The sequence below is a fragment of the Ochotona princeps genome, chromosome 19 (assembly GCF_030435755.1).
Source record: "Ochotona princeps isolate mOchPri1 chromosome 19, mOchPri1.hap1, whole genome shotgun sequence".
NCBI classification, from domain to species: Eukaryota; Metazoa; Chordata; class Mammalia; order Lagomorpha; family Ochotonidae; genus Ochotona; species Ochotona princeps.
This window is the reverse complement of record NC_080850.1, coordinates 46,903,068-46,921,131: the sequence shown is the minus strand read 5'-3', so window position 1 is coordinate 46,921,131 and position 18,064 is coordinate 46,903,068. Positions and strand designations below refer to the sequence as shown.

The window sequence follows — 18,064 nt, the reverse complement described above, 5'->3', positions numbered from 1 at the left end:
CCATGTGAAAGATGTTTTAATAAGTCAGCAGTTGGCTCTCACTGTAGGATGATTGTTCTTCTCCCTTTTCTCCAACTCTTTCTTTGTTTCTCTCTGTTCTTCAGTCAAGATATGAACTTCATTGCCTGAAAGATCATCTCAATTTTACAGTTAAAACTAGAGTAAATCTACTCTCCTGTTGTTGTTTCTTACATGTGATATAAATGAGTAGCTTACATTTACAATTTGGAAAATTGCTAGAATTAAACAAAAACTGAATGTTTACAGTTCTTTTTTAATTGTTGTTACAGATTAAGAAAACAAGAATTAAGCGACACAGAAAGTTCTAACCCAAACTTGAAACTCTAACATATATTTATCCAATTTGTTATGGTTTTAAAAAGATTTGTTTTTTTTTAATAAGAAATTCAGATTTACATAGAGAAGGAATGATTGAGAGAAAGATATTCTATCTGCTTTTTCATTCCCCCGGTAGCCGCAATGGCCAAAGCTGAGTTGATCCAAAGCCAGGAGGCAGGAGGCAGGAGCCAGGAGCCTCTCTGAGGTCTCCTGTGGGGGGATGCAGGGTCCCAAGGCTTTGGGCCATCCTCCTCTGCTTTCCCAGGCCACAAGCAGGGAGCTAGACTAGAAGTGGAGCAGCTGGGACACGAACTGGCTGCCATATGAGATGCAAGTGTGTGATGGTGGTGGATTAGCCTGTTGAGCCATGGTACCAGACTCTTCAATTTGATTTTATGCACACATTATCTTAAAAAAATATTTTTTTAATGTATGTGTTTAAGAGGCTGAGAGGGGGTCTTTGTTGAGGTATAGGGGTTTAATGGCGCTTGCAGTGCTGGCCTGCTATGAAAGTGTTGCTTCTAGTCTTGGCTGTTCCACATTCTACCTAGCTCCCTGCTAATGGCCTGGGAAGACAGCCCTAGTGCTTGGGCCCCGGCATTGATAGGGGAGAGGAGGATGGACTGTCCAGCACTTAAGAAAAAATGACTTCAGCCTTGCTCAACTATGGCTAACGTGGTTGTTTGGAAAGTGAATCAAGATTCCTTTTTTCTCTCTCTCCTTTCTCCCTTCTCTTCCTCTCTCCCCACCTCCTTTCTTTTCTCTTAGTAACTCTGCCTTTCAAATTGAAAAACATAATTTTTTAACAAGATAGTTTTAACTTCCATTAATCACATGTTACCAGAAATCAAATATCCTTCCCCAACCCCCCCCCCCAAAACCAACCAAGCAGAGAAACACAACTAAACAAAAACAAAACCTCAAATTTGGAGGCAGTTGGCCTTCTAGAACTTCCATTGTTGATTTACCCCCAAATGCGCACGACCTCCAGGACTGGGCCAGGGCAGCATCCAGAGAACTCAAAGAAGGTGTCCCACATGCAGCCATCTTGCCAACTGCGCACACCTGCTGCTCACAGCATGAGTTGGCAGGAAGGTGGACTCTGAAGTAGACCATAGAACCCAGGTACTCTGACAGTGCAGTGCAGTGTCCCAGATAAATCATTGCTGCTAGATCAAATACTTGTACCTCTTCTTTCTATTTAGCTTTTTAAATTCACCATAGCAGCACAATATGTCCTCATGTTTTCTTCACTTTCTACAAAGATATTTTTAGTGACTTCCTTTAAGATCTTGGAGGCCCTGCTCCACAGTTTCTGTATCTACTAGCCTCCTGGGAATATTTAGTTAGTTTTAGTCTTATTTATTTATTTTTAATGTTGAAAATCATGCAAAGAAGACCCAACTCATTTCCAACCCATATCTGTACCTTGAACTGACTTCATTTCATCCTCTTCCCTTGATATTTTTTCTTGTTGATTGCTTTTTTCGGCTGCCTTCGGCTGTGCTTACTGAGTTAGATGGAATTCCTGTTTTTAAAGGGCTACTGACGCAGTACATGCTGTGCTGTCAATTATTTCTCAAACAGCTTCAAACTTGACATTACTGAAATCATCCTATAAGGATGATTTGGAATCTTTTAAACAACTTTTACTGAATTTTTAGATTTTTTTTTTCTCTTTTGTGTTTTGGGAATGTAGTCATAGACAAGTCAAACTGGATGTTTCTGATGTAAAATCTGTAAGTGGGTTCTTAAGGGACATGGTTAGCAGTGGCTTATGCTAACAGTTTTGATGAAGGGCAGCATTCTCTGCCTTTGGAGACATTGTGATAGTGAGTCCAGCCTGCTGGATCTTGCAATTTTTGCTAAATGTTGTTTTAGGGTATGGTGTGCACTCATGTGTTTGGCCTACCAGCAAGGAGGTCACTGTGTGGTTTTTTTGGTCACCCAGGTGGCTACGCCATTGTCCCCATGGCTATAGTGTTGGTATAGTTTGCAAAATATGCGAAGCCTTTCTCAGCTGTGTGACACCCACAGAAAAATCGAGGGTGTGGAAAGGTGGCTATTTGGGCAACCTCTGTTTAAACAAAATGTGAAGTGTTCTGTTTTTATCTCCTGTAACAAACGAAATTACTACTACTTAATGGTCATTCAGGTCAGAAAGTGGAGAAGGCAGCAGTATCCAACCGAGGCTGACCTTCTGGCTGTACAGGTGACACTTAGAGCAAAGAAGGAGAAAAGCCAGGCACTTGGGAACATTCAAATCCCATCATGTATGTTGAACACAAGGATTTAAAATTGAGGAGGAGTTATGCTTGTGCAGCATTTAATAAGATAAGCTTTGGGCCTAAATTTGAATTTGACTACAGTAGCTTGCTAACATAGGACAGTTCAGTTAACCTCTGCTTGTTTATTCCTTCTGTAATGAGAATACAGAATGAGACTGTAAAATATGAAAGTAGAAGCCAGTATATGGGTGTGTAGCATGTGCCTAGTAAAGACTTGTTTTCATTTTTTTTAAGATTTATTTATTTTTATTACAAAGTCAGATATACAGAAAGGAGAAGAGACAAAGAAGAAGATCTTCTGTCCAATGATTTACTCCCCAAGTGAGCGCAATGGCCAGTGTTGTGCCGATCCAAAGCCAGGAGCCACTAACTTCCTCCAGGTCTCCCACACGGGTGCAGGATCCCAAAGCATTGGGCCGTACTTGACTACTTTCTCAAGCCACAAGCAGGGAGCTGGATGGGAAGTGGAGCTGCCGGGATTAGAACTGGTGCCAGTGTGGGATGCTGGCGAGAACTTTAGCCACTAGGCCTCTGCACCGGGCCCTTGTTTTAATTTTTTATAATGTTATTTTTATCTTATATTTTATTCATTATTAATATCAAAGTAGCTTACCTGAATTTTATTCTAACAAGGTAGGAATATTAATATATGACATTTTAGATAATCTTTTATGCTAGTCCATTTTGGTGTTTTGAAAATTACTGTTTAGGCTCAAATTTTACTTTCTACTAACATCTGAATGTATATCGTAACATTATTTACGGTATAGAGTAAAGGGAAATCTTTGCCCCTAACAGCATCTTTCAGGCTGCATCTGTGTCAGATGAAGCACATCATGTTTTATGGGGATACTAAGATGGAAGGCATTAACCAATTTTTGCTGTCCTAGGGGTGCTATAGCACATTACAGATGAGAACAAATGTTTTTGTTCATGTGAGTGATGCTAATGCTGTGAAAGAATTAAAACATCCAGCACGAGGAGGATCAGAGTATCCACCAGTACGTCATCTCACCTATCCCCTGAGATCCATGGCTAATCAATGCCAAGAATGGTAAACAGTCTTCCACTTCGGCTTAAATGAAGTTTATGAGGAAGGAAGGAGAGAGGTCAAAGCATTTAAAATTCAAGGGATTAGAAACCTCAGACCTGAAAATCTTTTTGCTTCTAGTCTTTTATTCCATTAATTACAGGTGATGAACTTTAAAAAAGAGTTAAGCCAGTCAGCTCTTCTGGTACCAGTCTACAAAGATTTGGAGGAAGGCCAATAACCCTGAAAGAATTTAGAAAACATTGTAATCAATGCTTGGATTATTCAAGATTTCGTGTTTTTCTTCCCTCGTGCCAGAGGAGACGGCGCGCTAGAAACACCTGTTTCTGCGGTTCTTCCTCTGCGGTTGCATACTGCCCTAGCAAAGGATTCTCTGTGTGCAGCTTTCAGCTGTGGCAAAGGGCCTTAACTAACACACTGAGAAGTTCCACTGGACTAAAACCCAAGGAGACACACTGCTAGCTCTGTGACCATAAATCTACAGAGGCGCTGCTTGCAGAATCTAAAAGAAATGACCGTTTCCCCATCCTGTGTCAATCCTGGATTGCTCACAGGTGGCTGCAGGGAACATTTGCCTCTTTGTGCCATTAATATGCAATCAGGATTGTGGTTCTGTCTCTTTTACTTGTTCCCATAGGATACAATTTGGGTTCTCTACAGAATTGTGTTTTTTTCCCTATACAATTCTTGAAGGTAATCTCTTGACTGTTTGATACACAATTTAAAAAAAAATCTGCTAGTATACATTTTAGAAGCCTGTGCCCATAGTTGCCGTGATAGATTTTTCTCAGGTGAGAAATGGTGAAAACAAAGGGTAAACAAAGTCACGGGTGATTTTTCCTCAGGGATTACTCCTTGAAGTGGTTCTGAAACATGCCTGAATTTGGAAACCCTATCACACCAGTGATAGAAAGTCAACCTGCCTTTTACTCTAGATTTGGTTATTCATTTGAGAATGGGACCCAGTCTGGCTTTTCACAAGCAGCTTGGAGATTCTTTGGGTTGCCGGAGTTTGGGTCCCATGTTTTCTTGCTGTCACTGAAGACTGAAAAATGGATAGTGGATTAGAGCTTGTCACTTACCTGTAAGTCACAGGACACTCCTCTGAGTTCCTGCGCTGAGACGGGGTAGGTCACCCAGTGCTAAAGGCAGGAGCATTAGAAACCATCACCCCACTGGGAAGCCATTGTGAGCTGTGCCTGCATACCAGCCTCATGCTTTGTTTTCGCCTGAGCAGGAACAGCAACAAGCTGTTTTTGTGTGTTTGTGTTAGGAAATGCATGCTTTTTCTGGTCGAATATACACAGCAACGGAAGAAGCTTGAATTTCCATGTGTTCCTCCTCAAGAATTTGAAAGGGTATAAACAAACATTTTAGATTTCACACTAGCAGAACTGCAGTGTGGAACTTATGTGATGGTAGTAGGAGTAGGTGAAAGCAGAAAAAGCAGCTTTGGAGATTGCTTCTTGTTAAATATTTGAGATGAAGTAATATTGATGTTCATGTTAGACTAAAGGCGACATGTCTTTAAAACAGGCTTTACGTTCAGATAAGTGTTCAGATCTCTCCCATTCTTTCCACTTGAACTGCAGCATACTTCATCTCTGACCCTCAGCTGTCTCTTCCTCATTTCCGTGTTTTCTATATACCTTCCCTTTCTTTCCCTTCTTCCTCGCTCCACTTTGGTCTGTTCCTTGAATTGACATGGCTACACGGCGTGAACCAGCTCCCTGGCTAGACAACGCTGGCCCAGAAGATCTTTCTGTGTGAAGAGGACATGGCTATAGACTATGGCCATGACACTTTGTGATAAGGGATGTTCCCTTGAGCTGTAGTGACTGAACCGAGCAGTCACAGTTCTCCTTTATCTTCTCCGGAGTTCAAGTCTGGGTCATCCGCATGCACTTCACTTAGCTCCAAGCCATCGTGGGCTTTGTGTTGTCCTCACAAGCAGCTTTATTCATGGTTGTGGGTGGTCCAGAGGTATTTTTGGTCTTAAATTCCCATGCTTTGTGGTATCCAGACAGTAAATATCTCATCTGTATCTCCATTTCCAGGTACGTGTTAAAAATACACTCTTTATGGAGAATTGGCTAATCCTTTGTAAACGGAATGCTAAACCATCCCCTGTCATTGAAAGTCCCACTTTTCTTGAGGATGGAGATTGTATGGCAGGCAACACTGAGGTTTTTGTTGTTGTTGTTTCAGCTTTTCCGTGTTGAGCTGGTGACTTCCTTGGTGCAATTCCTTCATCAGGGGCTGGAGAATGTCCTCCTTGTTCTGCTAAATTGCTGCCAAAGGGCCTGTCCTAGAAAGGAAAGGAAGTGTCTGTGAGCAAAGCAGGTGGTTCTAAAATAGGACAGGAGTTTACACACCGCCCTTGCAGAAATCACTCATCAGGAAATATAGTGAGAACCTGAGTTGGACTTGCTTTCATGGAGAAGTGGAGAAAATAAGTGAAAATCTTCATTTTGGTTTTCTTTATTGATGAAAGCACAGTGAGAAAACCAAGAATTTCAAGCAACTAGGTGATATGTAGAGAATGAAAATCTCCAAAAGGTTATGGTTTCAGATTTAGTGTTGACATTAACACAGTACACAGTCTGTCTGCTGCTCTCTCTCTGCTCCTGGCCCCAGCTCCCTGCTAAGGCAGCTAAGCGCAGTAGGAGTGCTCCCGGGACTGGCACCTGCTGCCTTCATGTGAGACCTCGACTGGCCTGCCGGTTCTGGTGCTTGGCTTTCTATGGAAGACATTTTTGGTAGTAAACCAGTAGACAGGAACTCCGAATCAGTCTCTCTCTCTTTTTGTCTTTCAGTAAATAATCTCAACAAAGAGGTTTAGTGATCTTTTACTACAGTTTCAGAGCCAGAGTGTTGAAGAGTAAGTGATGCCAAGATGTTTTAGCGAAGAGGCAAGATGAGCCTGTCTGAGCCATGTGCTTTACAAGGCTTGGATACGGTGAATGACCTTTTCTGCTAGAGGACTAAGACAATCCTCCTTGTTGGTATTTTACCTACTCATTGGTTCTTATGTCTTCAGATGAGACATCTTGGTGTTAAAAGATGTGAGTTCTAGAGAGCTATCAACTTACCTAGCTGTTCTCAGGAATGTTTATATCCTGTGGGTATTTGGTTCTTTTATAATGTAGCAGTTGCCATCCTACCAGGACAGCGGGCTTTTCTTTGTCTTCCTTTTGACAGGTTATTAAACTGTTAAGGATTATACGGTATGCAAGCATCAGCTTTTATTTTATTATTTTGTGAGCAATTCAAGAGTTCACTGCTTGAAAAATAAGATCAGTTATCCTTGAAAGTCTTAGCACAACCATTTTATCACCAACTTTTCTTGCAATGCGCTGCTTCTGATTTCCCTACCAATTGCAGTAAATAGAATTTAATCTAGTTCCTTTTACTTCTTAATCATACACAAAGTAGCATTTGCTATCACACCTCGTGGGGGACAGGTTCTAGCAGACTTTAATTTCTTCTTTGTCAATCTCTTTTCTCTACTTATTGATGCTTCTAAGTTCCTAATCACGGCTGCTGTCTTGCTCTGCCTTTTGTCTCTGAGGACTCTCTAGTATCTGGAATTCAGCAAAAGCTTTGTATTCGAGTAAAATGAGAAAAAAATACATAATGTGTTAGGAGTAAAGAGAATACCCTAAATTATATTAGGTTAAATTTAAGAAAGCACATCAGATTTCTGTGGTTAGAGTTTACATTTCTGTCTTCAAATAGAGGTTATGCCAAAAATTGTGCCATTAGATTTAAATCTGTTTAGGAGAAGGAATAAGTCAATACTGATATGAATGGAAAATGAAGGTACAAGAGATGAAGACTGTGTAGAGGCCAGGTGTAATGGGTCCTGGAGGTAATTCCCACAGAGGGTGTGTCAGGTACTGCCGTCTGAGTAAGGCCAGTTTTTGGGTGCAAGCTTCAAGTCAACCTCTAGTTAACTACTTCACACAAGATTCAGGACTGGAGAGTCCAAAAAAAGGTATAACTGTTCAATTCTGTAGAACTGATAATGTTCTGGAACCTTCTCTTCCCTTTAATTCTGTGCTGTTGAGTCTTGCAGGAACACTCAGGGGACACTGTACCAACCCTACTATGCCCCCCAGGAGTGGGTGCTCATATTTATTTTCTTATTTTGCACACAGGGAAGCTGAGGGGTGGCTGAATGGAACAGAGCTGAAAAGAGGAGCCAGTCCAATGACTTGGTGAGTGGAGCTGGGGATAGAATTTCCATCTTCTGTCTTGGAGTGCTTCACATGGTAAGCGGCTTCCCTGGCGCTGCTGTGTGCCTCTTTCTGGAACATACATTACGAGGCAGATGAGTTCTCATGAACGTGATTTTTCAGATGTTCTGGTCTGTCTTTCAGTCGACGTGTGTGTGGAAATTTGTAGTAAGACAATTGCTTGAATTGTTATGATTGTACTGTTTTCTGACATCAGAAAGGAATCTCTCCTGAACTTGCAGCATGAGTCTGAAAACCAAGGACCCTCAGGGTTCCTCACAGTTTCTGGACTTTGCATCCCTTTTCAGGGACTTCCTGGCAGTTGCAGAAGGCCCCACAGGCTGGACTGTGTGGCTGTGACACGCATGCATGGACTCCATGTCCTTGCAGGAGTGCCTATGCCCTCTTGCCGTGGTCAGCTGAAGGCCTTGGTTCTGTTCATGATATGGAGGCCTTTGTAAGTTTAGCTTTCGTGTTTTACAGTTTTAGAAAAATGCTGCTGGCAGTGTTTATAGCTGCTTGAATGCTCAGAGATCTCTATGCCGTCGGATTAGTTACCAAACTGTCTTAACGTCAGTGGCTGAAATGACTAACTGAAACAAATGTGTGTCACCGGGATTTGGCATCATGACAATGTTTAAAAGTGGCTTTGTGTTTTAAGAGGTGGAATGCACTTATAAACTCTCAAAGAACTGAAAATTACTCTGAAATCCATGGAAATACTCCTTTTTGCATGAAGTCACTCGTTGTTATAAACATTTGAGCTTTAAAACTTTTAAAAATACTTTTGGTAATTTCAAACTAAGCTAGCTAAAGACAGGATTTTGCTGCTCATAGCACATGTTCAAAAATGTTTAGGATAGCTGAATACTGTTTCCCTGTAAACATCATTGTTTCTCGTAGTTTTTCAAGATTGTTTTAGGGAATTTACAAGCTGAGGTATAAAGAGAAAAAAGAAGACAGCTCCCACTGTCATACAGTTTCTACTGTCATGTCACCCTTTAAATTCATTAGTGTGTATGTTGTTTTGTGACTGATATTGTGGTATGTATTTCCTTTATTTCTTTCTGGTATGCATATCTTTCAGTAAAGTAGAAAATTCTTTTAAAATATCTTCTCTAATAGTTTTGTAAGAGTGGGTGAATGAGTTCCCTTAATCTCAACACAGCGTAAATGGGACCGGCGTTTGGAGTGTGTTGTCAATCTACCTTAAAGCATTCCTTTGCCTGAGATGTTTCCACTTATGTTTTTTTTTTTAAGTTAATTGTTTTATGATGGTGTGAAAGTAGGATCCATTCCTTAGAAACTGTACTTTAAAATTGGAGTTTGGATCCTTCCTAGACTAGTGGTGTCAGTTGCAATGAATCCCAGGGTGCTGGGCAGTGGCAGGAAGGCACAGCTCCCACTGAGCTGCAGGGTCAGGCTATGCTGGTGCTCTACAGTGCTCTGAGACGCCAGCGTTGTTCCAGATCCAGGTATTTTAAACATGTGAGCTCTCCACTACTTTGTGTTACAGTAGGCACCATGTTGAGGTACTTGTTCAGCTGCAGTGTGTTGGATGTGTTCTGAGCATGTTTTCAGTCAAGCCAGACTGTGCTGTGACATCCAGCAGGGCACTTGTCTTAAAAAGATTCTGATGGGCATCTTCATCTTCTGATGGGTTTCTGGCTGTCACTCCATTGTAAGGGGAGAATCATCTGTACAGCATACTGATTTACAAATCCAAATTTTACTCTTATATTATCACTAACTACAAGTTCTTCCACATCTTCATGTGTCCGGTGCTCATCATGGGAAGAGACCCTGGCATTGATTCTTTACTGCCTTATTTCTGGGGATTGAAATGACAGCACGTAGATTCCCCTAGAAGCAGATGTTCCCTGGGTACAGGTGCAAGGTTTATTCAACTCCATTCCCAATTGTGGCAGTCAGAACCTTCTGTCTCCTTGCAGTGTGAGGCAGTCTTCAGCACAATACAATCCAAGGTAAAACTTAAAATACCAATACAGTCCAAGGTAAAACTTGATTCTTCAACCCTAGCTCCCTTCCACAGGTCCAAACTTTCATATAATGAGAGATGATATGCATTTCTGCTAACCCAGGGAACAGGAAAATGAAATTAGAGTGGAGGACACATACTGTTTTCTTGACCCAGCTTAGGAATTGTTTTCTGTGCTCTTTCTCCAGCTAAGGCCAGAGGACTACCATTACTGCCTTGTTGTGGCAGCAATTTTAATACATGCTTTCTCCATGGCTATCCACACATAGTCCCCAGTGTCTTCAGGATCTTCCCCCTACTCAGTCTCTTTGACTCTAGCTCAACCTCTTTCATCTTAGGAGTGCCATCAGCGGCTGGGTCTTGAGCCTTGCTTGCTACTGGATTCCCTTGTGTGATGGAAAAGATTCCTGCGGGGTGGGGATAAATGGTGTTGAGGAGACATTAACCATGCTAAGTTTTTTTGGCATTCCTTGACCAGTGATGCCCAGAAATCCTATTTCTGGTTGCTCCCCTGTTGGGTGGCGATATCCTGCTAACTTGAAGAGATACAGTACCCATGGCTGGGTGAGTGAGAGGATTCATTTTGTATTGCTCCATTTGAAAATTGAGATGTCTCCAAGAAGACAGAGAGAAAATGCTTGGAGTTTGCAATCTTTCAGATCTAACCTTCAGTCCTGGTCCTCTACTTCCTACTTTTTAATATGTGACCTTTAGCATACTGTGCAAACCTGTCAATCAACTTCTGAACGCCTGTTTTGTCTGAACTCCTGTGTTGTCATCGCACGTGATCAGGGTGACCACTGGGTTGATATACAGATTAAATTATCTGTGACATTTCAGCAGTGTCTGTGACTTCCTTCTTCGCGTACTTTATTCATTCTACAGAAAGGGCACATAGCCTGTGTTTTTAATCTTTTCTTTATTTTTTCCTTCCCTCTCTTTAACACTCCCCCTCTTCCTCTCACTCTTTCTTGCTTCCCCCTTCCTCTGCTTTCCAACCTAATTCTCTTCTAGTTTCTCACCTGCCTGTCTGCCTTCTATCCTTAAAAGAAACAAGAAGGGACTTAGCTCTAGGAGGGGGTGATGTGAGTGGGTCCCAGGAGGAGGGCACAGAGCCTCACTGTGTGGCACAGGCCAGTGATCCATACCCGAAGGGCTCCATAAACAAGCTTCTAGGCTTTCTTTTGACTGCAGTGTGCAGCCTCCTGGGTTTCCCGTGTTGGTGGCATGCAGCGATTGGACAGGTGCTTGGAAGGAGGCGTTGACCCCATTCACTCCACGAGGATATGGTTTCCAGATCAAAGGACAGGATTGCATAGAGATTCATTTCAGAATGGAGACATACAAAATCCACAGGAATAAACTGAGAGATGGTCAAATACAGTTTTCAGATAATTCTAAAAGCTGCTTGCAGTTTCCTTGGCTATAAATCAGGATGTGAAATTCACAGTCCTGTGTTCATGCTCTTTAATATTTATGAGCAATATGTGCATGAAGTTTGAATAAACAGAACTGAATCTTCAGTATTCCCAGGAACATGTTAAGGCTTGTATTAACTGCTTTAAGAATCCATTTTTGATAGAAAAACCCAAACAGAAAGGTATTTTCAAGTTGCCAGAAAAGCTGTACAGGCAATAAACTCTAGCCTTGTTTCCCCCTAAGGGACAAAATAGGCTTAGCAGCTTTGATCAAATTTTATATTGAAAGTCCGGGAGCAGAGGGCACGTGGTTGGGATCTCAAAGCGGGAACGGCTGATAAGGAGAACGGAGGCTTAACACACAGCATGAGCTTTGATTCCACTTGAATACCAGTGGTTTTCAGACAGTTATGGAGCACAGGATGTCATCTCAGCTGCCCAGCTGTTGCGGAGTTCAGCAGCCCTACCTCAGTGACCATGAGAGACAGAGGGTCTGTTTTTTATTCAATATTTAAGTCACTTTGCATAGTGGGAGATACCATTGTGTCCTTGAATAGGGGGAGGAAGACAGTGTTGTTCTAAGAGAAACAAATTAAAGAAACTCAACTATTTGTAGACATTGTTTTGTCAAAATACTGATTCAAAAGTGATTGATTATTATTGTCTCATTAATACCACAAAGAATATTCTGCCTTTTTACCACCTTGTCCATGTGGATTTTGAAAAAGAAAAATTAAAATCTAGCTATATGAGCTTTTCCCTCATGAGCAAGCTACCCAGTCAAACAGCACAGATGTATCAAGAGTTTTCCCTTTCATTTGTGGCAATAAATACTTTGTTTCCTGCAGTCTTCACAGTGTTGAAAATACAGAGATGATTAGAGGGTTGCTCTTGCTTAGAAAGTACTGTACTGCAGCCGCAGAACAAGCCTCAGCTCTGACTTTTGGCCCTGCCACTGAGGCTCGGGCATGGGCTCTGATCTAGTGTCCTATGCTGGGACACTTTCTAGTATTTCCATCATTCAAGACTTGAAAATCTTTGGGCCACTGCCTTCTGATGTTCTTCCCATAACCACATTTGTATTTCGGCTTTACAGCTCTGTTTAGTCCATTTTTTTCCTTAATCATCTTAGCATCTGTATCTTGTACTTTCTTTACCTCTTTAGTAGACCCAAACTCAATCTGCCTTTTTCTAGAAGTTTTCTTACAACTAATTTTGTGCCAACTTAACTTTGCATCTGTCTATCCTTTTCCTCATATGGCTTTTTTTTTTTTACTGATTATTAAATCAATCTCTAATAGTAAAATTAGCTTTAGCTTTCTTCCTTTTTTTCTTGTTATAGTTGTGGGCATCTTGGCAATGAAACAGTTATTGAATTCTCGCTCTGTGTTGGGCTGCGTGCGTTACACATGCATGGTTAGCTCTCCACCAGACCCTGGCACTTTTTATTAGGATTATTCCAATTCTTCATATGAAATAACTGAGTGCGGTGTTGCTAACTTAGTAAATCCCAGAGCTGGGAGATTGAAGGGCCAAGATCTTGACTTTCATCTTTGCTTCCCTGGCCTATGTCTCAAGGACTTCACTCTGTCTCCCTTCTCTGTTCCCCTGATCATGTCCTCCTGCTTTCTTGTTCTCTGGTTCCTAGATATTTCTCTCCAGACACATGTCCTAAATTCTAGCATCATGTAGGCATTTGTCTGCTTGAAGTCTCTGCTTGGATGGGGAGTGGGCATGCCAAACTTAGGTGGTGAAGGTAGGAGAAATGTTTGCTAATATCCCATATCCCACAGTGAACTGCCCTCAATTTTTTCAACGGAGAACAGTAGCACAATTATTCTCTCAGTTGAGCAAATGATAGTTATTGATCTTTGAAAAAGTTCTTTTTCTCTTGCTTGTGTCTAATCATTTATTGGGCACCATCTCTTTTCAGCTACAGTGCAAATCCCATCCCCACACTTTCCTTTGCCTCTGGTATTCCCACTCCAGGCCCGGGTTCTATTGTTTCTCATCCAGGCTGAAGCTGGAACCTTCATGTGGGTTCCTTGATTTTTGTCACTGCACTTGTGCAGCGTGTTCTTTGTCAGTGGCTCCAGCAATCAGCTTGAAGTGGAGATCATTCTCTAAATCTATACCTAAGGTAGACTGCCATTGCATGTAGGTTACAGTTAGAACGCCTTCCTGCATCACTTCTTAGTCTTTTGGCTAAGATCAAGTGTAGAACTCCTTACTGGTTCCATTCTTGTCTTAACTGCTGTTTTTAAGATCATTCAGTTCTTAGTTTAAATATTAATTCTGGGGCCTGTTGTCACAGTCAAGTGACTAAAGTCCTTGTCTTGCAAGTGCCGAGACATGCCCACATGATTTGAGACAGAAGAACCCCCTTTCCAATATTCTTTTCTGGTGAGAGAGAGGGAGACAGGAGGCAGGAGAGCTGAGGTGGAAGGGCTTCGCCTCTGAAGTGCTTTCAACATCTCTCCTTCACACTATGTAGCAGTCCCAGGTACTATACTTAGTGGTGGGGTAGGCCATCATGCTGTGAACCCTGAAACCATCTTAATGGTACTCTTACTATTTGCACTTGATCACAGCAGATGCTTAATAAGTTTTTATAATCAACAAAGCTTACCTCAGTGAAATAATTCCATGTCATCACACTTAATCCAGTGATCAGTATGCCTGATTGTCAATTTTAAATGCCATTACACATGTCCTTAACAGTGTATTTCTGGATGAAATGGTAATCATATTTTATGGTTTGTCCAGTATTGCAAAAAAGTTCCTCGAACACGTGTCTAATACTTTGCAACAGTGGGTGTGATATTCCATGTCCCTTCTCTTACCATCACTGGGTAGGGATAATGTTTTCCAAGCTTTGCTACTCTGGACGTGAAAATGATATTTCAGTATTGTTTGCAATGTTCCCAGCACTAATGAAATTGAGCCACCATTTGAGCATGTAACTGCCATTACCGTTTCCCTGCTGTATGAAGCACCTGTTTTATTCTGGTGTCTGCTCTTCTACTTGCTCCCTTTATGATGGCTAAGTGAGAGAGACCTTGATATGTCATGTATTTTGCAAATATTTTAATCCTTAACAATTTTATTTTATCCATATTTATGGAAGTTGTTTCCTATAGAGAAGTTTTTTTAAAAAATTTTTTCTCAGGAGATCATGAAGGTTTCCTGATGTTTTTCTCTCAGTGGTAAGCCCACAAAGAATTTCTCTGTCCAACATTTAAATTTGCCAGTTTCTTGCTTTCTGTCTTTTGATGTTCTCATTTTCAACTTTAACTTTTTATTTTCCTGAGATTTATTTTTGTATGAGAAATAAACCAGGGAACTGACTGCTGTTTCCTCCCCCCCCTTCCTTTCTGCTCATTTGTTTATTTTTAAGATTTATTTTTTATTGGACAGGCAGACTTACAGAAAAAAGGAGAGATAGAGAAAGAACTTCTATCTGCTGGTTCACTCCCCAAGTGGCTGCCATGCAGGAGCTGAACCCATCTGAAGCCAGAAGCCAGGAGCTTCTTATGGGTCCGCCACGTGGCTGCATTGTCCCGAGGCTTTGGGCCATCCTTGATTACTTTTCTAGGCTACAAGCAGAGAGCTGCATGGGAACTAGAGCATCTGGGGCATGAACCTGCGTCCATTCGGGATTCTGGCAGGGCAAGGTGAAGGGTTAGTCTCTAGGCTGTCACACCAGTCCCTCCGCCCATCTGTTTTCTCTCACAAGACATTGGTTTTCTGTAACCACCCCTCTTCCTATATTCATTTATTGACTGCTAATTTTTCTTTTAGTTTCTTTACACATCCTGTATTCCTAAACATGCTGGAAACCATTACTAGATTCTTTAGTCCAGTGTATTCTAAAATTTTTTGAAAGATAATTTTAGGATTCTTTAGGAGGAATTCATGAAATTTGTGAAATTTGGAGGCCTACATATCTACACCAGTTTCCATGGAAAGATGTTCCTCAGACTCGTTAATATGCTTAAGAAGTGGTTTTCAATCACCAAGATACTAAGGAAAAAGATCCTGTTATAATTGAGTATTTGTCCATGGAAACCTTTTGGGGAAGTATTACAGTTACATATAATCTGGGAAATTCAATCTTTTTTGTCTATTGATCTATTTATTTTCTAGGCAAGCATCACAGGCTTAATTAATGTGTTTTTAATAATTTGCTCATTAATTTCCCTATTGCTATTTTGTTTTATTTACTTTTCATTGTGTAAGAAGTTTTCCAAATAGCTGTGCAATGCTCACACAACACAATGTTCTACTGTCCTCAGCCAGGAGGTAAACTCTGTGATGAAAACATGTGTTTCATCGTGCTTATGGATTTTTATTCCATTTCTTTCTCTCAGTTGAAGCTTAGAGGAAACAAGACCTTGTACAGTAATTACATTTTCTGAAAGGCTTTGTGCTCACTGCCTCATATACCGCCTGTTATAATGGCCTCAGCATTGGAAGTTGCTCAACTGTACATAATTATTAATATGTTTAGTGAACATATCAGCACACCAGAAAATTAATATATTTGTAAAAAGAAAATTTTTAGAATTAAAAGGTGACTGTTGCTTTGAAATGAGTGGATTCTGTGTCAGGGTCACCTTCATGATTTTGTTGACGAATTTGAGAATAATAAAATGGCTTCCTGAGTTGTTTAAGATATGCTTTGACATATCTATTTAAAATGCATCTCCTGTAACAGGGAATTGATCCTTGTTTTATAATTTATTGATATATGGCTGATAATAAAAATATCTTGAGCACTTAGCACATTTAGGTCATTTGCTTGAGAAAAGTCACTTTCCTTTCCCTCTTGTGGCATGGGATGGGTTAAATGGGTGTTGATCTTTTTTTTCAAGATTTGACTTTTTATTAGCATCAGAAAACTCTCCACGTGTTTTCGAATGAAATCGGAAGACCTTAGCCATACTTAATAAAATCATCTTTTTTTCATCTTTAGATCAGTCTTTATCTATAGTTTAAACTTTAGCCTGAATAAATAATTTGGCACAAACAGTAGACATCAGTCAAGGGACTACCAGAGTAAAATAGGAAACAACTATGAAAGGCAAAATAAAAAGTGGCAAATCTTCCATAGTCAGCAAATATGCAAATATTAATAATATTGATCAATCTCTCATCAGTTAGTTATATTAGTTATCTTCATCCCCTTGACTTTGATAAAATCCCATTGTCCTTAATATTACATGAATGTTAAATATATTTTGATCTTAACAATGGATGAAGAGCCAAAATTTGAATGAAAATGCATATTTTTAGAAAATCAAGTGGATTTTAGAAAATCATAAAAATAAATACTCAATTTATGACATTCAGCCCATGGATGCTAATTCAGTTGGATACTGGAAGCCTGTAGTGGTTTTTACTTTAATACTCAAAGTCATTGTTACTATGATATCAAATATCTGCTTTCCCGTTGGTTCCATGGCCCTGTTAGAATACTCAGAGCACATCCTACCAGGAAAGAGCGGAAATCAACTGAAAGGCTGGTTTTTCTAAGATTGAAGGTCACATCAGGTTAATCTTGTTTTGTATGGGCTATCACATTGAGGCAATTCAGAATTTCAACCTCTTCCTAATTTGCTTGTCACAAAGAAATAGATATCCAAAGTACAACAGTAATGGTTTTGTTTTATTGAGTTACCCCAAATTTAGTGTTCTAGTAAGTAAAAAGTTAAAATGTTATTTCATATTCTCCATTAGTTTGTCCTAGCCCTTTGGTTAATCTTGACCCATTGGTGTATTTCTCATCTCCATACTCCATGTTCATTGCCAGGTGAGAGTCTTTCTTCAGTTGCCCCGTGTTCAGGCGGCATTCTGCCTCTCATTCATTCATGTCCTATCCATATCTCATGAATTTACTTAGGACCTGCTTGTGATTCATCAGTGTAATCCATACTGCAATTTCCCAGCTTCACGTATTGTCAGCAGGTGGAGTTCACCAAGTGTAATCAAGAGGCTTATGGTATTGTTGAAATATTTTGGAACTTCAGGCTCCTGTCTCCTCAAAGTCAAGACTCCACATTTATGTTCATAATCTCAGATTCCAACATGCCTATTCATGGCAGCAGGTGAGAATATTTGTATTTTCTTGTTTTGAACAATATTTGTATTTTCTTGCTTTAAATACGGTAGTTCAATCACTCATACACTTGCCATTTGATGTTGCACTGATCACACACACACACACACACACAGTTTTTGCCAGATGCTGTAGTAGGCTTTAGAAGTATAAGGATTATAAACTGACAGACATTTTCTGCATTGGTTTTTATATGGAGATAAGTGTACGTGAAGGAGTTAAATAGTTTTAGCTATGACAAAGGCTGTGAAGGGAAGGAAACAATCAAAGTTGTAAATCACAGACAGGCAGGAGACAGGGTTCCTTACATTTAAAGACCCTGAAGCAGGTGCCTGTAGCTGTGGGCAGGCTGTTAATAGCCCAGAAGTGACAGAGTCTGAATCCCAAGAACCACTCTCCACTACTTGCAGCCACTAAACAAATCGCAGTGAACAGTTGTTGAGTGCATGGTGGGAACTGAATTTGGACGCTGGGAATTTGAATTTAAACATTTTACGAATCATTCAAGTTGTTATTTAGAAAAGTCATCATCTCTGTCATTAGCTCTTTGGGAGAAAAAGATGCCAAGGGAGAGGAAGGCAGTGCCCAGAACCCATGTAGTGTGAGGTTGGTA

The 18,064-nt window shown here is 40.5% G+C and overlaps 1 long non-coding RNA gene across 1 annotated transcript in view; it reads left to right on the top strand.

Annotated features, from left to right (window-relative positions):
* LOC131482671 (uncharacterized) overlaps nucleotides 1-18,064 on the top strand; it is a 343,036-nt gene that overhangs the window by 184,450 nt on the left and 140,522 nt on the right. The window contains exon 2 of the long non-coding RNA XR_009247220.1: nucleotides 7,839-7,898. This is a non-coding gene — a long non-coding RNA (uncharacterized LOC131482671). The remainder of the gene's footprint in view (nucleotides 1-7,838; nucleotides 7,899-18,064) is intronic.